This window comes from Tympanuchus pallidicinctus, unplaced genomic scaffold (assembly GCF_026119805.1).
Source record: "Tympanuchus pallidicinctus isolate F22 unplaced genomic scaffold, pur_lepc_1.0 scaffold28, whole genome shotgun sequence".
NCBI classification, from domain to species: Eukaryota; Metazoa; Chordata; class Aves; order Galliformes; family Phasianidae; genus Tympanuchus; species Tympanuchus pallidicinctus.
In genome coordinates this window covers 3,475,421-3,495,033 of record NW_026294745.1, presented here as the reverse complement: position 1 = coordinate 3,495,033, position 19,613 = coordinate 3,475,421, and the positions used below count along the sequence as shown (strand labels likewise).

The following is a 19,613-nucleotide window of genomic DNA, read 5'->3' as shown; positions in this document are numbered from 1 at the left end:
CAAGCACAAACATATCTATGACATGCCAAAGAAATAAGAAAACTGAACTTGTGGATGAAATGCTCCGTGTTTATGTACACATACAGAAGGAAATAATAGAGATGCAAAAAACCTGTTGGTCGGGCTGAGTTTGTCAAGCTCACATTACATCTGCTTCCTTTCCTTTTTTAGATTTATGTTACTCTCAGTTAGCCAAGATCTACCATCAAACTGCTATGAATATTAACTAGGTAATATCAGCCCTTTTCATACAGGAAAATATTGCTGGAGGGTATTCAGATCTGATGGTCGACTTACAAATAATTTCTCCTTGCTTACCTACTGCTCCCTTCTCTCTCCCTACTTCAAGGCTCTGGGTTAAACACCAACCATGCTTGCTAGCTGCGTGCTGCTTCCTTACGTTAGCACCATGTGCTCTGGTGTTAAGAGTCTGTGTCAAAGCCCTTTCCAGGGTCATGGGCTAACCGTATGATCTCACACCACTCATTTATCTTGCCTGTCCTTTTATTAAACCTGTTAAGAGAAATGGTTCAACAGAAGAAAAACAGGAGCTCCTTGAAGACATATCGGCACCATCTGAGTTGAACGTTTTTGGGTGAAGAAGCTATAAAAAAAAGACTCTGCAGTGAACTTTGAAACATCAATTTGTTTAAAAGGCAGTGATTGCTGTTCCTGCGCAATGCTTTTCATGGTGTGAAGTACTGCAAAGGGAAAAAGGTATATTTAGAAACATTCTAAAACGTATCTATGAAGAATTGGGTGATGATAAACGTTTCAAAAATATTAAGGCTGCAAAAATACATGTTGTCTAGCAAATCAAAGTTACAATTTTAAATCCCAGCAATATATTTCTCAAAATTTTTATTTCCAGTTGCATTTCCTGACACGGCAAAACAGAATTCTGTAGAAGGTCATAAGAGGATTCAAGTATTATTAAGTGTATGATTGAATAAACAAAACAAATGACCTTCATTCACGCTTGCCTGATCATCCTGTGAACTCACAAAGAATAGATCCTGTCCACTATCTGAGACTCAAAGAAATATCTATCCATCTTGGGTGAAATCATCCATACGCAGAGAGTCAGCAGAAACTTTAAATGCCTTTAAAGTACTTCAAAGCAGGACTGAATTATGGCTTAAACTCTTTGAAACTATTCTGCTCGCTTTCCTTTCACAGTATTCCACGGAATACTGGCACACTGTTGTGCTAAGTGGTGTGTTAGATAGATAGTAAAGGATGGCTTCACATAGTCAGAGGCCTTGTGGCCTCACACAGACAAAACAAATCCAAAAAATAAGGAAAGGAGGTTTATTAGTTCTATTTATAAATGGAAAAATGAGTTGCAGAGAAGGTGGATGATTTTTACCATATCTCACAGATTATCTGCAGCAGTTAGAAATGGGACCTAGCTCTCACTTCAGTGCCAGGACCTCAAGGAGCCTTTCCTTCCATGCTCTTGAACAACATTTGCAAAGGCGTGACTATCTTTGTATTTCCTTCACCATGCAGACATTTTGTTTCATTTCTCCCACGTTACTACTCAGACTTCTGGAGACTTTCATAATATCACACCAAAAGTTCCCAGTAGCAGCCAGAATTACTTTTACTGCTATTTAACACAGTACTGAATTTAAATGCCGAATGTATATGCTTTTCTCACAAACTGTAGCATAGGAAAACTTTAATTTATCAAATTAAAATGCACTATAGCACAAATTTATTGTATCACTGCTCGTGAACGTTTTTATGTGTTTGATTGTGTGGGTTTTTTTTGTCTTTTATGGTTTTGGTGGTAGCTGAAAAGCAATCAAGGTTCCATTTGAAGCAGCCGTGTAAGCAATTCTCATTTAACAGTAGACAATGAAAAATTAATCTAAACTGAGTGTAACTAAGTTTTCATAGAAACAACAAAACCACTCAGACATTATCATCTTCAGCATCTGTTTACTGTCTTCATTTACAAAATTACCCATCAAGTTTTACTGTATCTTCCGGGGGAAAAAAAAAAAAAAAAGCCAACTCCAACTGTCTTTCTGAGTTAATAAAATGCTCCACATGTAACAGGGATATTAAGGATTCCTTTCCTGTAATCATAATACTTAGCAGGGATGATTGAGGTGAAGAAATGTTCAACACTCTCTCCCGCAGGTTTCAATTCTACATCTTTAAGCACAGCAGAGATCAAACATAGCTGGCTGGTAGAAGCCTGGCTATTTTCTCCTCTCCCTCACTCCCTCACCTGTCCCCTCTTTTTGATGGGCAAAGTAACACTTATGTTCCTGGAAGGTTGCTTACTGTGAAACAACCACAACTTCCTTTAATATGAAATGAAAACATTTGAGAAACTGCGAAAAGGGACAATGGAATATTTTCTGTTGGAAAATTATCAGCTGGGGATGAGTCTCCCAGTGTCAGTTTCTTTCAGAATTTTGGGCTGTGGATTGTATTAGTGAGAGGAACACATACAGCTGATTAATGCCACACAATGTGCATTGAATCACAGAATCATTTGATTTGAATTTGAATCTGTTCCCCTGGCACAGAATTGCCAACCTTCTGATAACTGCAGGAGTGGTTCCTTACCAAGTCAGCAGCTTAGTACCTCAGGAAAGAGAAGAAGATGAGAACAAGCACAAAACAACTGAATAAATTGTTCCTCATGCATATGCCCAGAATGAACGCCCTAGAAGTTTATCTCAAATGTTGTTGCTGTGCTGACCTTTGATTTAGGAATTGGGAAGGAGTTAATTACTGCATGGCAATTACAGAGTGTGGGATGCACAGTTCCCATTGACTTCCTTGACTGTGGTAAAATGTGCAAATCCTGCTCACTCGTAGCTGAATTCAAACTACAATGATTACAAAATACAAAGCCTAAAAAAGAGGATTTATACATGAGCAGATTTAGCCGAGACAGACTCCCTTGAGACCTAGATTGAGTTTACATGCAAAGTAGACCATGCCTCCTGAATGATCTTAAATCCTGATGACAATTATTTATATATTTAGCCACACATATACACACCAACGTAGCTCTGGACCACAGTTCCTGTTGTTAGATGCCCTGGGGAATATCTGCTAGTTATAGGCTCATCCCTGTTTTCTGGCCATTGTCCAGGAAAGCACTTTCAATGTGTAAACAGTCCCACTGCCCTCAGTGGGTGTACTCATAGGATACATAAGACTGTAAGAACATATCACTTAAATAAATACACAACAGCAACAACAATAGCAATACTAATACCTCCCTCTTACTGCTTTTGGATAGATATTTTTATCCACAGCTCTTGGGAGTAAAGTGCCATTATCCTATTTTATTATATGCAAGCTAGGGAACAGAAAAATGAAGTGACTTGCCCAAGGTCATGCAGGAGGTCCATCAGAAAAATGAGGACACAAACTGTAAATGCATGGTTAAATTGAGTACTGAAGATTTAGCAGAGCTCTGCCTACTGTGTAAGTAAGGCTTTGTGTATTCTGACATTCATTTAAAGGAAAACAGTGAGCTTATGTAATGGGAATCAAATCTTTTTTAAAAGATTTACATCTCCTATCATGTCAGCCAATCTACCTCCACCTTCTTCAGGAAGCGTAACTAACATTTAACTCATGTTCAATCTGAGAAATCCCAAAATGAAGGCTTTTATGTAGTTCTGATCCAGCTACAGTATTAAAGACATTCCGTTGTTCTAAATTCCTTAACAATCAATGCACCATTAACTATAAAGGATAAAATAACATGCAGTATCAGTTTTGGACAAAAACTCATAGCCTAATAGGTTTGAAATTCTAAAAAAGGGAAGTACTTATAAAGGAACAGAGACACAACCCAACAAGCCCTCACAGCCTCCCACAAACAATTTTCTACCACAGTCACATCTATGCATATTTTATGTTCTCTAACAATGTGTATCTACCAAAAACTTTCTGTGGTTAGGCTGACTGGTTTGGGAAATGAGGAAAAACTGCTACAATCTGTATGCTGTAAAAGGAACTGGTGGCAGGCTCAGACTATCATTCTGTCTGGCTTACTGGCACGGTACTGTAATAAACCTTGGCAACTTGTATCCATGTCATCTGGATCCAAGGATGTGACTGGCTAAAATCTGCCAATTAAATGTTATTTTCTTTGGTCATCAAAACATGCATTGGCATCAAAAAAGAACTGTTTCCATCTAGCAGTATGAGTATATGAAAATAATATAACGCTCAGTATTATACGGACTTCTCTGAGCTTCCATTATCCTTTTGGTCAAGGAAGGGAGGACCAGTCAGAAGCTGGTGCTGTTTGCTTGTCTTTGATCAATGAACTCTCTGCAGCCTCCAAAGCTGTCAGAACAGCCATTCTCAGCAGCATCAAATTCGCTGTCAAATTGAAAAGGAAGAAAGGTGACATAATCCTGGAATGTTCTGGAGATTCTGACTATCCCAAATAAAACTGGGTTTTGAAGCATTATCACATTGAGAGCTCTCATTTTAAGCCTCCCCTGATGTTAAACAGCCCGGAGTTTGAAGGAAGACACCTTCAAACTGCATTCTGCACTGTTCCCCCAGACCAGCTATTTTCTTCAAGGCACAAAATTAAAGCAGTGATAGATGAACTGCTCTGCTGTTTACTGGACTCAGTTTAACAAGGCAGCAGCAAGGAACTGTTGCTCTCCAGTTGAAACAAAGGAGGTGCAATAAACAGCTTCTGCAAACATCCCCATCAAGCCTAGAGGCTCAAAGCCTGGTATACTTTCCATGTCGGGCTCTCCTGTCCATGCTCAGTTTGAGCTGCTAACAGAAATATTTCCCCCAGTGCCCCAAATGCCCAAGTTTTCACTCTCAATCGTGTCCTGCATGCATTGTTCTCAGAATCTACAGCCCAATTTGCAACAAGAGGTTTCTATTATGCATGCTAAAATTTTCCATCTCGCTTCTCTACCCTATTTTAAGAAATAATCTTCATTGCCAGGTTCTATTGTCAGATGACTGGTTGAGCTGGGAAATAAGATTTCTGGAAGTACCTTAGTTCCATTTTCAAAACTGATGGGGTAGCTCTGGGGTTTTCAAAAGCACAAGATCCCTTCAAACTACACTTACTTTCAAATGCATCTGTATTCTCCCAGGCAGTGGGAATTCTGAGGCCTCAGAGCTTCCTAAAACTCCAATAGGTGTCAAATTGTTAAAATAACTGCTTTTTTAAAACTTAGGTACTACAAACTATAGTCATCAAAGTATTTATGCATTGCCTCACTTGGCACCGCAGAGCTAAGTGAAACAGATGGCCAACTCAAGTTTCCAAAAATGACTCAGATACTCAGGAGCCCAACTCACACAGGAAGTCAATACCAGTTAATCTTCTAAATGTCAAATGGCACTTTGAAAATAGAACATTCCATTACCAATAAGGACCTGAAACTTTGTGCTTTTTAAATGTTTGCTTTGTACCAAGTAATACCCCAGGCCCCACCTGTCTGTCATTTCATGTTCAAAGGACACGTGAATACTTGGGTAATGCAGTCCTCACGGGCAGGTCACGAACAAATCAGCCAGCTCTGCAGCACTGCAGATTTCTTCATTGTTAAGAGCATTTTCAGGCAACGTGCTTAAGGTTTGGTCAGGGAGAGAGAGGTAAAGAGCACAGATACTTTGAGTTAGCAGCACAGCCTTCCCTTACTTGCAATGGCTTTAGCAGTAAAGCAGCAGAGATTGTGACCACTCTGTATTCAAACAAAGTCCCCACGATTTAACCAATGTTTAAAAGGAATTTAACTGAATGAAGGAGGGCTGTGTTAGACAAGCTTGGGACAATGGGAGATTAATACATGGGTAATGCTGAGGCTTCTTCTGGATCCCCCTGATATGCAACCAAACTCTCCCATTGAGTGACACTCCCAGGGCAGGGATGGATTTCTGGTGGTGGCCACATGTCATCAGAGAACATGACTCAGATGCTGTTGAACCATAAGGAAACAAGAAATGACTGAATTCTATCCCAAAATGCCACACTTAGGAGAAAGTGCACTGATTTTAAAGTGAACGCTGTGGATACAGGATAGCAGCCTTTTCCTTTTCTTCCTCCTGTCACTACAGCCTCTGGGACTGGCACAGGCCAAAACCCTTTTTATGGCAAAGAGTTCCCACGAGTCAGCCATTAGATGATGGTCATCCAAGCAACTTTTGGTGTACTCCAAATGGGTAATTAATCAAATCAGTGTTCGACACAGAAATTGACTGAAGCAGGAGGGATGACTGAGCTGAGTGCATTTGGTATTTTTAACCTGAACATCAAGCAGATGAATTATGGTCATTATCTCCAGTACATATCTTAGAAGAGGGAGAAGTTACAAAGGTAATTTCTACCCACATCAGTAGGTCTAATACAAAGTAAAAAAGAAAAATGAATATGGAAACTGTTCTACAGGAGATATTAGAGGGAAATCAGTCCTACAAAAATTTTAAGGTTAATTTTACAGATTTTTAGGATGTTCTGGAAAAGACTGCAGATTTAGTACTTGCAAAACTAAGTTTTCCAGTATCTTTGCAATTTATTTCAATTTAAATGAGAACAAATTTAGGTTTGGATATATATATATCCACTATACCATTGTCAATGTGTTGTCAACTAACTGATAGCAACATGGAAACGCTCTGTTTTTCATGGCCTAACAGACAGTAATGCACAAAAGGGAGCCAACACCACAAATGGTGTACAGTAAACTATACAGTTATGCATTCAAAGTATATACTTCTCTCCAAAAACTTAAATTCCTTCTTACTCTTAGCACAATGCAATTTTTGACACAAAGGACTTCGCCATATCAGCTCCATGGAGAAGGGTGACTTCCTTTACAAAAATAACAGCCATTATAGCTCTGGATTCTCTTCCAACAGTTGTAATTTCAATACCTTCTTTTAAAATTTAAATTACATCTAGTTAGTGAAGTGAGAACGGCTTCTGGCATATTTTCCCTGCATCTAATCATCACTTCCATTCACTTAAACTCTCTTTTTCCCTACAGAGGATTATTATCATTAAGCTCCTCAGAGAGTGACAATAATTGAAAGATTTTGGCTATTGGAGTCAGAAGCATCAAGATCTGAGAAAGTAATACAGAGACAATGAAGACAGAAGTTGAAATGCTCACGTAATCTGCACCTGATTTCAATTAGAGGTAGAAATCTCGTAGAGCCTCAGGAGAGATTTGGTCTGGACAAGCATCTCCTCGTTTCTATGCTGCTCACACATAGCGGTTCTGCTCCCTGCACTCCTGCCAAGCCTGCCCACTTGGTGACCCAGCTAATTACCCCTCTGAATCCTTCTCTTCTTCAAACCCACACTGCTGAGATCAGGTACACAAGGTCAGGTGACTTAGTGCACAGGTCAGTGCTGATCTGTAGAGCATCTGAGGCTTCTGAACTGTGCAGAAGCCTTGGGATATGAAGAGCCCATCTTTTCCTTGCTAAAGATGAAAAAGGAACTACAAAATTAAAGGGTTTAATTTACTGAGTATGTCTTTAGAAACATCTGGAATTGTTCTAATTAACAGGCTAAAGGAAGAATTAGATTTCAAAAACTGTATTACTGCCTAATTGTAAGAATCATTGTTTAAATAGCAGCATCTCTAAATCTTGCAGGGTTCATAATGTCAAATCTTCATATAAGGAACTGGACTAGAAAAGAATTTTCAAAAACCTCTCTAACATTTTCATCGGATCAGAAAATCTTTCTGTATATTTTTTACTTCACTCAGGAAATACCAAATTATCAGGTTCAATTGTAAAATAGCATACAGAAATTAAAAATCTAAATATTTCTTTGTGAAGATTTAACATATGACAAAACATTGAATATATAGTAAAATAAGGAATAGAGGAAATTAAATGTAAGAAACTGCAAGAAAAAAATGAAAGATGAAAAAGAAAAAAATATTCCTAAATAAGAAAAACTTCCTATGCAGAGCTGAGCTATTCACTATTGATTAACATTACAAAGGGATGAAGTCTCCCAGCAGTCTGAGCAGTACTTTACCCACCACAGCCCACCAGCACACAGCTTCAGAGTAGTCAGGATTAATGGCCTTGCTTCCTGGCAAAATGAACTCATGCTTGTATATACATGAATAATTTCACAGAATGCAACAACAGCTATAATAGTGCCTGACAAATATCCCAGTCAACTGTTTACTCCAAATAAAACAGCACATTTTTTTTATCTGGAGAGAGTGTCACTGGAACTAAATCTCCTCTCTCTGTCCAAGGTACATGGGGAATTCAGAACTGGTGGCAGAGGAAATATGCCACCACTGAATTATGATTTACTGCACTTCAGTATTTAAAGCATTTATCCGACCAACCAATGGGTCATGGCCAACTGCAGGATCTGGAGGCACTCCCATGCTCATGTGCCTGCACTTTTCCAGGCTGCATCCCTGCTCAAGTGACTCAAGTGCAAATGTAGCCTTTCTCTTCCAAGCTTTACGTGAAGCAAGTGAGGCCACAGGTCATAATGTGCTCCAACTCCACCAGATACCTCATGGCTCACAACACCCTGACAAGAGATGTGCTTTCTTAAAAGGAGAACTGTGAGGGTTCAGATGATTTCAAGAAGAAAGGGACAGAACAGGACAGTAACAAACTGAATCCCAGACCTTCACTTAGTAAGGAGGGTAAAACCAAAGCGTTATGAAGTGGTAAAGGTACTTACAAAAGCAAACAGAAGGAAGAGGGATGTTTGAGCCTTTGATTGAAGAGCTCTAAGGGAAGGATGCTAAAACGACTTGGGAAAATCTGAAGAAAACAACAGAGAGTTGTTAAAAGGGAAGCATTTCTTTTTTGTATCCTCTGTCCTCTAGGCAGCTGTGTCCTTAAATGGATTGAGATGTACAAGCTGTTCTGAAGCAGTTCATCAATAGCAGGACCTAAAGCTAATGGACATTCTTCTCCAGACTTCACTGAATGCTGAATAAGGCTCCGAATTCAAAACCTGCTTACTTTAAAAATTTTTTTTTTTAATAGTTAGATATTAATTTGCATTTAAAGAGCATAACAACTTCTACTGCCAACTGCAGATGCATCATTTCAAAAACAGCTGCTGAGGTGTAGCACTTACACCAGTGAAATCAGCATTCCTCTGAGAGTAGATAGTGGTGAAAAGAGTTTACACTTCTTAAACATTTATAAAGTCAGAGCCTGTTTATTTATGCACAGCGTGGTTGGTCAGGTCTGTGAAAACCATTGTCCTTGAATGTCTTAATTTCTACCCTAAATGGAAATCTGTTCTGCGACTCTGGATATCTCCTTAGGTGTTTTAGTTTGATTGTTTGGTTGGTTGTGCACTTTGTTTTTGTGTCTATGTATACTTATTTATATACATTTTTATATCATATATAAATTCACAGAGTGATTTGGATCCGGAACAAATCTCTAATGATTTGCATCACTGAAGGATGTGGCAATTCTGTTTGATGACTGTATGTTTCATCTCACCTCAGCAATTTTATCAGCCCCAGGAATAGTGAAAAGAGCAGGAGAGGCTGCCTGTCAAAATAATTTAAACAGATTTAATTAAAAGAACGTGGCAACAATCCCCTACTTGAACGGTTCTGGGAGAAATGTTAGTAAAAGCTGAGTTACTAATGTGATCGAGTCCCCTGCAGTTACCATTGCACTTCTAAGTGAACTTTTCTAAATAAGAATACTGTTAGGAGCTGCTTGCATTTACTACTACTTATCTTTAAATGCTGTTCATCTGAAATGAATAAGAGCTTACTGCTTCACCACGATCGCAGCAGGTAAAACCAAACTGTGGAACTAAGCTAGTACAGCCAAACAAATATCCCCTCCCAGTCAGTCTCATTCAATTGCTGTGCATTTCTCAAAACAAAAATTGAGAAATAGCATCTCCAAGTGGAAAGCATTGCCATCCTATCAGTTTTACACAGATAACAAAAATGCCATAAGAAATTATAATCAAATACAATTAAAGACTCTAAATCTGGCTGAACAATTGCTAAACTAACCACAGAGTATGTTCCTTTGGGGATTGTCAGTAGTACTTGCTGAGCTCTGGTTTGGTTGAAATCTAATTGAGCACAATATTTCTTGCAAATTATATACATCAGAAACATCCTTTGCTTTGTGTATTGCATTGAAGATTGCCACACAGAAGCTGTAGACTACTTAGGTAAGAGCACAGACACAAACACTGAAATTCTTGTTAGCTGGCTAAATATGCCAGTCTCATTAACAGTAAGTTGAAATCGGAATGAAATCAGTGTCTGAGGTCACTGAAATACTCTGGCAGAGCCATTATTGAATTTCTACTTGTGTGATTACAAAGAGTGCATGCTTAGTCCATTAATTTACAGCATGGAAACCAAAAATCAATGAGGTGCTACTTAAAACTGCTTTTGTAATAATTACGATCATGTATGAGGGTATATATGTGGTAGGGGAGTGTGTAAGCTGTTGTTCACAGTCTTGAACAGGAAAGAGATTACCTAGCTGTCTGAGCTGTATGTCAGAGACAGGGGTAGACACAGCAGTAAGAATTTAACCTACACTTTGGGTGAAATTCAGGCTGCAAAGGAAATGTTGCTATTTGCTTCACTCAAGCTAAGATTTCTTCCCTGGAAATTTAACTGGAACTGAAATTCCCAGCAAGCAGTCTGGAATTCAGCATTGATCTATCCAAAAAAGTGGTACAACAAGCATCTCAGTTTTCTTTAATAAAATTGCTTCCCAGCGAAATTGCAGTGATGTTGGTAAAGTAATAATGGAAAAGTTCTTTATGAATGACAGTAGAATAAACTGCCATCCTTTCAGTGGACTACACTGATTTGTTCTAGCTGTACACTATGCACTTGGACCCTCCAAAGTAGTAAGGAAGCATTACAGATTTTCCCAGGAAATTTCCTTAAGAAAAAAGTGCATTCAAAGAAAATTGGCAATTTTGTATAAAATTGCAAGTCCAATTTCATTTTCTGCTCTTAATTTTGAAAGAAAAAATGTTATAAAAGAAAATGCTTGCTTAATTATCCAGTATCATCCACTGAAAGTAACAGAATTCCAGGTATCTTAGTCAGAAATTGATGGATCATATCTAAGCTTTTGAGAACTTACAGCCTTCTATTGCTTTCTAAAATAGCCTACTTCTCCCATTGCTCACTTGCCAGGAAATATGCAGTATCTCCTAAAACACTCCTTATGTCCCTTCAGACCCACCAACGTATGCAACCAAACCCAACTCAAAGCAGGTGATTTGTACATGCATTTGGGACAGTAAGATAAATTCTATTCTGATTTACACCTAAGAGACTGTGGCTAAATAGAAGCTGTAGGAAGAGCACTGTGCTCATCGGAAGCTTTGCTGTAACTTTTCTAAGATAACTGCAGGAGAGTAAGGTTTTCCAAGCACTGATGTAATGTTGCTGATGCACTACGTGTGGGAACAGCGTGAGGGAAAGTCTGTAACTGAATGCTGGAGTCTGGCACCACAGCCTACTGCAAGATTCAAACTGACACTTCAGTAGAGGGCAGTAAGAAAGGCAGGCTGACTCTGCAACCAAACACACATGGACCGATGCACTAACCACAGGTGTCAGATGAGGTCTTCAGATTGTTCCAGTTCAGAATCACATGCTGGTTTGGTACCCAAACTGATTCATTTATAATCGCAGAACTGGATGCTGGAAATGAATTTAAACAAACATCTTATGACTGTGTAAAACTTGATCCTGTTTCAAATTATAGAAGTGGGAATAAGTAGTTTAATTCCACTCAACTCAGTAGAGCTAAACCAGTGTAAAACTGGCATTAATGAGACAACAGTCAGGTCTGCCAAGTGTTTATGAAGACTAAACATTCTCTGTGAACCCCATATCAATCATATGAGTGGTTTTAAGTGATAATTTTAATGTGCTTATAAAACCATTTTTTCATTACAACTATCTCCAATTGGAAGACGTGCAATGGCTGTAATAGCAGAGCCTAATAAAATGCAGTTGAATTCATTCTGAATTTTCTTTCTATTTTGAAATTCTTTTTATTAATTAGGCCTTGTGAGAGGTGCAATAATGAAAGATAGATTATGTGATCTCTGAACAAAGAGGAAGCAGTGCAGCAACAGTGCTTAAACACCCCTTGCAGCAGGTACACAAGTAACATCACTTGTTTGATTACACTCTCTAGCAGCTGAGGTTAGTGATTGGAACCAAAGCGACAGCCAGGAGTGGTGCCTGGAGGGATAGCACCACACAGCACCACCAACACACCATAAAATCCTCCCAATCAGCAGTTACCATCATCTGCTGGTTTCCTACCAACATCACTTAACTCATAAGACTTGCAACTAAGTTCTCTATATGAAAATTCTGTCTCAGGTAGCAGTCTGCATTATTATACAACAGCAAAGTAAGGAAGAAGAGATTTCATCTGTGTTTTAAATAGGTAGTAGTTCATCAAATTGAAGAGTCTTTGTGTGGAAAAGTAAATTTCAGTCAGCCTGAAATAAGTAGCTTACCTGTCTACACAGCATTCTTTGCCCCCAGAAATGGAAAGGTCTCAGGTAAACAGTGACACTTGACTCCAGCCAGCAGGTTAGCTGCAACTGATCTGACAGAGGCACAAGATGGGGAAAACATTCAAAATTATCCAATTCTCTTCTATGTGATTATAGTGCATTTTCCAGAGGCCTTTATTCATCAGTTTTAAGCACCTTGAAAATAAGATGCCCATCAACTTCTTGGAGGAAATGAACGCAGTACTTGTGTGCTTAGGATCACTGCATAATAACCGTACAATAAAACTCAAATGAGCTCAGAGGAGTTTCGTTCTTACAGAATTCCTCAAGAAGCAATGGCATAGAGGGTACACATGTGTATGAAATATTTCAATTTGCTCAGCTGAATGCTAACAAAGATCTTATTCACTATATTCTAGAAAGTTTTGGCTTTTGGCGCATTTTCCTAAATTTTCTTCATTCTTTTTTGCCTGACTGATTTATTTCCTCTGCTGTGAAAGTTACAGAGAAAAGCAGAGTTGCTTGGCAGCGTGATGTGGGATTGCTGAACTCAGCTGTTTATGGCTTTCAGCAGATGTTTCTGCTTCAAAGAGAGTGTGAGAAAAAATACACATGCACAGATTTCTCCCCCTCCCAGTTCTGCATCTTTTGTCTCTTATCTTCCTCTGTCTCCAGATCACAAGGACAGCTGTGTTACAATAGCTGCTAGAACATCCTACCCATGGCAGCTCTCACAGACAAATAAGAGCTGACCTTGCCTAAAATTAAAGCTCAAGACTTAACGTGCAAAGTGAAAAAATTAAGAGAAGTGTCAGCCCATGAACATGCTGCATCAGAAAGACTTTCACAGACAACCTAGCCATGAATTGCATCTCATTAAAATGAAAAGCAATGAGGACTGCTGTGTGTGAGAAGCAAGAATACAGCAGCTTTCTGTAGAGGATGCAAGTGGGACAGGCTGCCTTCCCTACTCTATATTCCAGGCGCTGTGCAGAGCACATGCTCAGACATAAGCCAAAGGCTGAAGAGTAGAAAGTATGTTTTCCAGTCAACCTCTGAGAAATGATTATTTTGTCAGAAATCAAAAAATAATCTCACCCTGGCTATCAGAAATTACAGTTATTATTGAATCTGCCTATCAGTTTGGAATGGATATAAAACTGTCCAATTACTCCACGATTGCACACCCTGTTCAATTTAATACGTGTGGGGCTTTGCTCTATTTACATAATAATGAAATAAAACAATGCTTTCAACCTGACTGGCAGAGAGGGAAGGAATTGGCAGCATATGAGACAGTTTTCTCAGCAAGGCTGGGTTACTGCATGAATTGGCTAAACATCCAGAATTTGGTTTTGATAAGTATTGTGAAGAGCTTTTCCAAACTCTTCGCATTTGCTGAGCAAACAAGCCTGATGCTTTCATTTGTGCAAGAAAAATGTGAAGAATGACCTTTCTTTTTGTGTTCCGGTCCTTCTGCTTCCCAACAGACTCAGCAACTCCAAAACAGACAAAAAAAAAAATAATAAATAAAAGAATAAAAAATAATAAATTGTAAATTATAAAATAGAATAAAAAATAAAATTATTGGAATTAGGCTGCAACATCTGTAGAGATCATGAATGGATCTAATTTCATGCATCTCATTGTCTCCTCTTTATTAACTAATTCCTAACATGGAAATATATTTAAATGGTATGTAACTACAGGCTTTCAAACATATCAAATTATAGTGCCTTTTTCAAGCAGATGAGAGAGGATCATGACCTCTGATAAGAAAGAAAATACTTTCTGTTTAGTATCTTCCACAGCACTCATGCAGATCCTGTTGGCTTTCTGGCTTGGCCTTTTTCTGTGCTAAAGCAGGAATCTATGCTGATACAGGTTAAGCATAGATTTCTAGCAAAACTACTGACTGATAGCAGTGCTATTTATTTTGACTATGGCAGGGCCAAGACACACCAGGTGTGGAGCTGGGCCTTGCATGGAGGTGCTAGGTGAACACTGAACAGACATGCTGTCATCATGACAGTTTCAACGTTAACTCAAATGCAATCTTTCTGAACTCGTACTGCTGAACACATTGAATCAAAAGGGTGCATCAGCTTCACTCAGAGTGCTTGCTCCCGTGGGCTCCCAGCAAATTTACTCTCCCCTAACACAGCTGAGGGCAGCCAATTAAGTCAAAACCACTCAGGATTCATATGGCCCAACAGGTTGTCCTGTTTCCCACAAGTACCTGCTCAAACAGCAAGGCATAAGATACAAATATTCCCCCTGAAGACAGCTCATGCAGACACTGCAGCAGACAGACAGAGTGAGGCAACGGAAACGGACTGTCTGCCTCCTTCCTGCAGACAGCTCACTCTTGAAAGAGATCCGAAAGGCATTCTTCATCCTTCCTCCGTCCCCAGCTCAGTGCTTTGATAAACACTCCTGACTTTCAAAGCAGCAAAAGAGGAGCCGTATGAAGGGCTCCTTTGGGAAGCAACCTTCTAACCCTGCTCTTCTGCGCCCTAGAAAAGACACTATTACGAGGCACAGCTGGCTGATCCTCTGCCATATGTGCAGATGTCCAGCGAATCTTTGGCACCTACAGTGTGCGCTGGAGACATCTGTGCCCTAATTTGACCTGAAGCAGGCATCCTAACATAAAGAGAAATCTTAAAATGCAAAGACAGCACGCGAAGATAAATCACTGAGTAAATCTGATGAGAAAGCGTGGAAGGAAAGAACCTTTAAAGCAATAGGTAGAGGCTGTTTTATTGTTCCTGAAATCGTTATTGAAAGCTGCATTTGTAAATTCCTGTGTGCCATTTTAAGCAGACAGATGCACATCACATCGTGACTGGCATTGGAAGCTCTGAGGGTTGCACTGGTAACCTGCCAGCAGCCTAAGAGACTGCATCAAAATATGCAAAATGCTTAAAATGCAATACTCAGAAGGCCATAACACTTCTTGACATGTGACTTTCATATAAATGAAAGAAAATTAATTCTCTCCAGGGCTTCAGTAATAAAAGATATCCACTGCTGATGTCTTATAAAGCGTTTCTCAGGTCTGTACAAACCAGCTTCCCAAGCATCTATTACTATACTAGCAGCACCATGAGCCATGGGAACTCTGATCCTGCCTCAGTTAACAGTCAGAAGGACAAAAAAAAAAAAAACTGCAATGAAAAATCCTGATTCATGAACACCACATCTTTGAGTTCTTGTGAAAACTGGTGTCTTCTGCTCAGACTTTACAGTAGGGCTTTGTGATCAACAGGCACTGCTGCCTGTCTGCTGAGCTTTGCAAACCACACTGACCCCAAACTGTGCCAAGGGAAGGTGACCCGGATTCCAAATAATTAATAACTTCAAGCTCATTTGTAACATCTGGACAGTCTTCTGTGCATCCACACACTGGGCACAGGCTGTTTGTCTTCAGGTATGACCAGCCACACACACTGCATGGCTAGCAGTTTTCCAGGTTTCAGGTGTGCTGTACACATATGCTTTACTTTTATGTTTTCCATCACTTTGCTGAAATCCCCACATGGTGCTTCCAGACAGAGGAAGGGCCTGCACACAACTGTAAAGGCTTTGTTGCTTTCCTCCATGCCCTGACAATATGAAACATGAGCTGGTAACATCATTAGCTTTTCCCATGCGATACTCAGCCAGCGTTCAAAAAAAATAATAAAATAAAAGTGTGTGTGCTTGTGGCAAGGGAAGTAAGTGATTGTGACACAGTCTGAAACATATAAACATAACATCTGGAAGCACTCTTCCTGAGTCTGCCTCTTTATCAGACAGATGGCTGGAGAGCTGTAAGCCCACGGGCCTCTCAAAAGGTTCAAGGCCAAGAGGATAAAGTGCTACATCACAGCAGTTTTCCATTATGTCAGTTTTTCTAAATGTCTCTCCATTCTCCCACACTCTGTTTCTCTGCCCAGTTAAGGAGACAGGCACTGCTGCGCTAGCAGAAATCAGGAGCACTGGGTGACTCCGCTCTTGTGCAAACAGAGTACAACATCCACAGGCAGAGACATCAGCCCAAGAGCAGACTGAAGCAGCTCGTACCAGCCCACCTCTAGGTTTGAAGGAGTAGGAAGAGGAGTCAGGCCTAGATCAGACCCTGTTGCTGCCTCTCAGTGCAGGTATAGGATATCCTGGCTTTAGCAGAGAAGCCAGCTTAAGAAATTCCCCTAACCCTTCATGATCCTACCCTTAATCTACTGTTATCATCCTCACACCTGACATCACACCAGCTGCTGGTTAAAAACAACCTTTGGTCTCTCTCAGAACAGCTTTTATATGCTGTGATAGCAACCCAGAATGAGCTACACAGCAACTGTGAGACCTTTTACTGAAGCTGCTCTCAGCACAGATGTGGTACATCATAAACCAACCATATTTGCCTTAGACTGGAGCCAAAGGGATGCAAGGCTAAGACACGCAACTGGTAGTAATAGCAAACAGAAGTCTCTCTTTATCTGTCCTGAGGACACATTTTAAACCCACCAGCTGTCCTCCAGACATAAGAAACAACAAGGGAAAACAAATGACCAAGCAGTAGTCTGTGTCTTGTTTTCACTAATCAACACACTGTTGCTTTCTTCATCAACAGTTACTAGAATCTCAGCACAAATGGCATTACCAGGCAAACAAACACTGCTGATTTCAGGCTGTTTTCAGTTTCTTGCTGTAGTGCTTGTCTTTCTGAATAAATCAAAGTTAAGCTACGACTTGTGGCTTAGTGGCACAAATTTAAAGAGAACAAATATTTGTTAAAAAACTACAAAATCATGGCCCACATATCCTCAATATTTAGACATAAGCCATCATTGATATGATTTACCTGAAAGATGTCCTTTTGTTTTTTATTACTTACATTACATCATGGCTGTTAGAAGTTGAGTGGTGCTGCACCTGGATACAAACTGCTTGCTTACATCATACTTAACTGCAATGCTTACATCATACTTACATCCATACACTAACACGACTGGAAAGAGGCAAGGCAAGGAAAGCAACACAGCAAGAAAAATAAGTAGCTTTATTGAGTCTGGGTGTTTGTTTTCATGGATATGAAGGGGAAAGAGTGCAGTGGCTCACCATAGTGTGCCTAGGAGAATCCCCAGTAAAACGTAGCATGCAGAGATATGCCAGAAGTTCCAGAGTATGTGCTTAACTACATCACACTCCTCATTATGATCAGAATGAATCCTGGGATACAGATTTATCTAGTTTCCACAAGTTTGTAGGAGGCAGCACACCAAGGCACTAAGAATTTACTATGTATTTAAGAAATACTCTGACTTCTCAGCCAGCATGGCATATGCAAAAATATGAAGAGAGAGCCAAATTACACCTGCTGGTTGCAACTACAGAAGACCCCTCGTCTTCTTTTCTGCTAACTCAGTTCTCTGAGCTATGATAGAAAGAGCTGGTCATGCCAAAGAGAAGAACATGCTGTTATCCTCATGACAAACTGTGTGAATGTTCATGAGGCATTCAAGAAGTGTAAATGTTTACTACTTTTCAGAAACTCTTTGGCAAAGGCTATAGAAAATACCTCTTCCTGCTAAAATTAACCAGTATCTATGAATTTCTTGCAGGAAAAGATTATTCTGTGTTGATGCTGGAGCTCTAGCACGGTACCTCACATCTATGCTGACCTTGCTACAGAATTGCACATAGCCCAAATGAACTGCCTTGCTAAACCACCCTGAAAAAGTTGGTGGCAGCACAGAAAGAGCCCAGATGGGGTTTGCAAGTCCCAAACAAATTTGATCAACTAACTGGAATATTTGTGCTCTGCACAGTGGGTTCCAAGTGACACTGTAACTGCAATGCTCACATCCTATGCTCTACCAGTGGGATCCCAGTACTGCACCTAGGTTTCTCCATCCAGCTCTTCCTCATGCATTGACTTTTCATTCAAAACTAGGCTTGTCAGGCTTTCAGAAGACAGGGACTATTTACATATACAAATATAGAGAGGCGTTCATTAAAGCATTGACTTTTATTTGCATAATGAGCACTAAAAATATTTTTATAGGTTAATTAGATTTCATGCAAATTATATTAAGAAGATTTAATTTGGAATTCGATAACCCAACTATTATAGCTCTGCAGTTGTAAACACACACATAATTATATGCTGTTCTAAAGCCACCTTTTCCCTTTCAAAACATTTTTTTTTTCTTATTTCTGGCAGAATCCAGTGATTTATTTTTACTTTTCATTTTCCTTCCCCTCCAAATTCTCCGCTGGAAATCTCACTAGCTGCAATGTTACCAAGAGTGAAGCACACTGCACCAGTGAGCTGCTCATGACAATGGAAACTTCCACACTGTATGGAAATCTAATGCTTCCCATGCACTCTGGGCAAAGAATATAAACGTTCAAACCTGCTCAGCTTTCTGTACCTGAAGGTAGTAGAAACCCACTGCATGGGAAAGCAATGACTAACCTAACATCCAATGAAGATTTTATGCCACACTCCAACGAACCCAGGTTTGAGGCCAGTAATAAGTGCAGAGCTATTGAAACATCGTTCAGATGTGTACTAAAAAATGCTGGGCATGGACTAATGTACAGCAGTTTTCTAAGAGTTCATTAAAATGATACTCAGCAAGAGCTAAATGATTTCCATTGAAACCAGCAGTAAGTGACTACGCTAGGCGTCATGGAAAAGTCAGACTGACTGTAAAAGCACCACTTTTATGTCCATGGAACAGCCAGACCATGTCTCAGCACAAACCCATCACAAAGCAAACACTGGCAGTCCACTTCATACCAGCTCTCACTGGAGTGCATGGCTCTGTCTGACAGTTACCATACGAAATGCAGAGTACCAGTACTGAGTTACCAGTGCATGGCCTGCTAGTTCTGGAAGAAGTACTGCTTTGCAAAAGAGGATTTTTGCTGTATTGCAAACAAGACACTATATTCTAAATCTTTAGGTTATTTTGTACCAATGCCTGAAAGTTACAGTGGCAAGAATTGTTTGCTTGTCGAGCCATCCACAGGGGCTGTGATACGTACAGAGAAACAAGCCAAACATTATGCTCAGTAAAAACCTCTTAAATTAAGGAATTTATATCCATGT

General features: G+C 39.7%; 1 protein-coding gene across 3 annotated transcripts in view; it reads right to left on the bottom strand.

Annotated features, from left to right (window-relative positions):
* Positions 1 to 19,613, bottom strand: part of TMEM132C (transmembrane protein 132C) — a 180,207-nt gene that overhangs the window by 63,619 nt on the left and 96,975 nt on the right. The window lies entirely within an intron of this gene.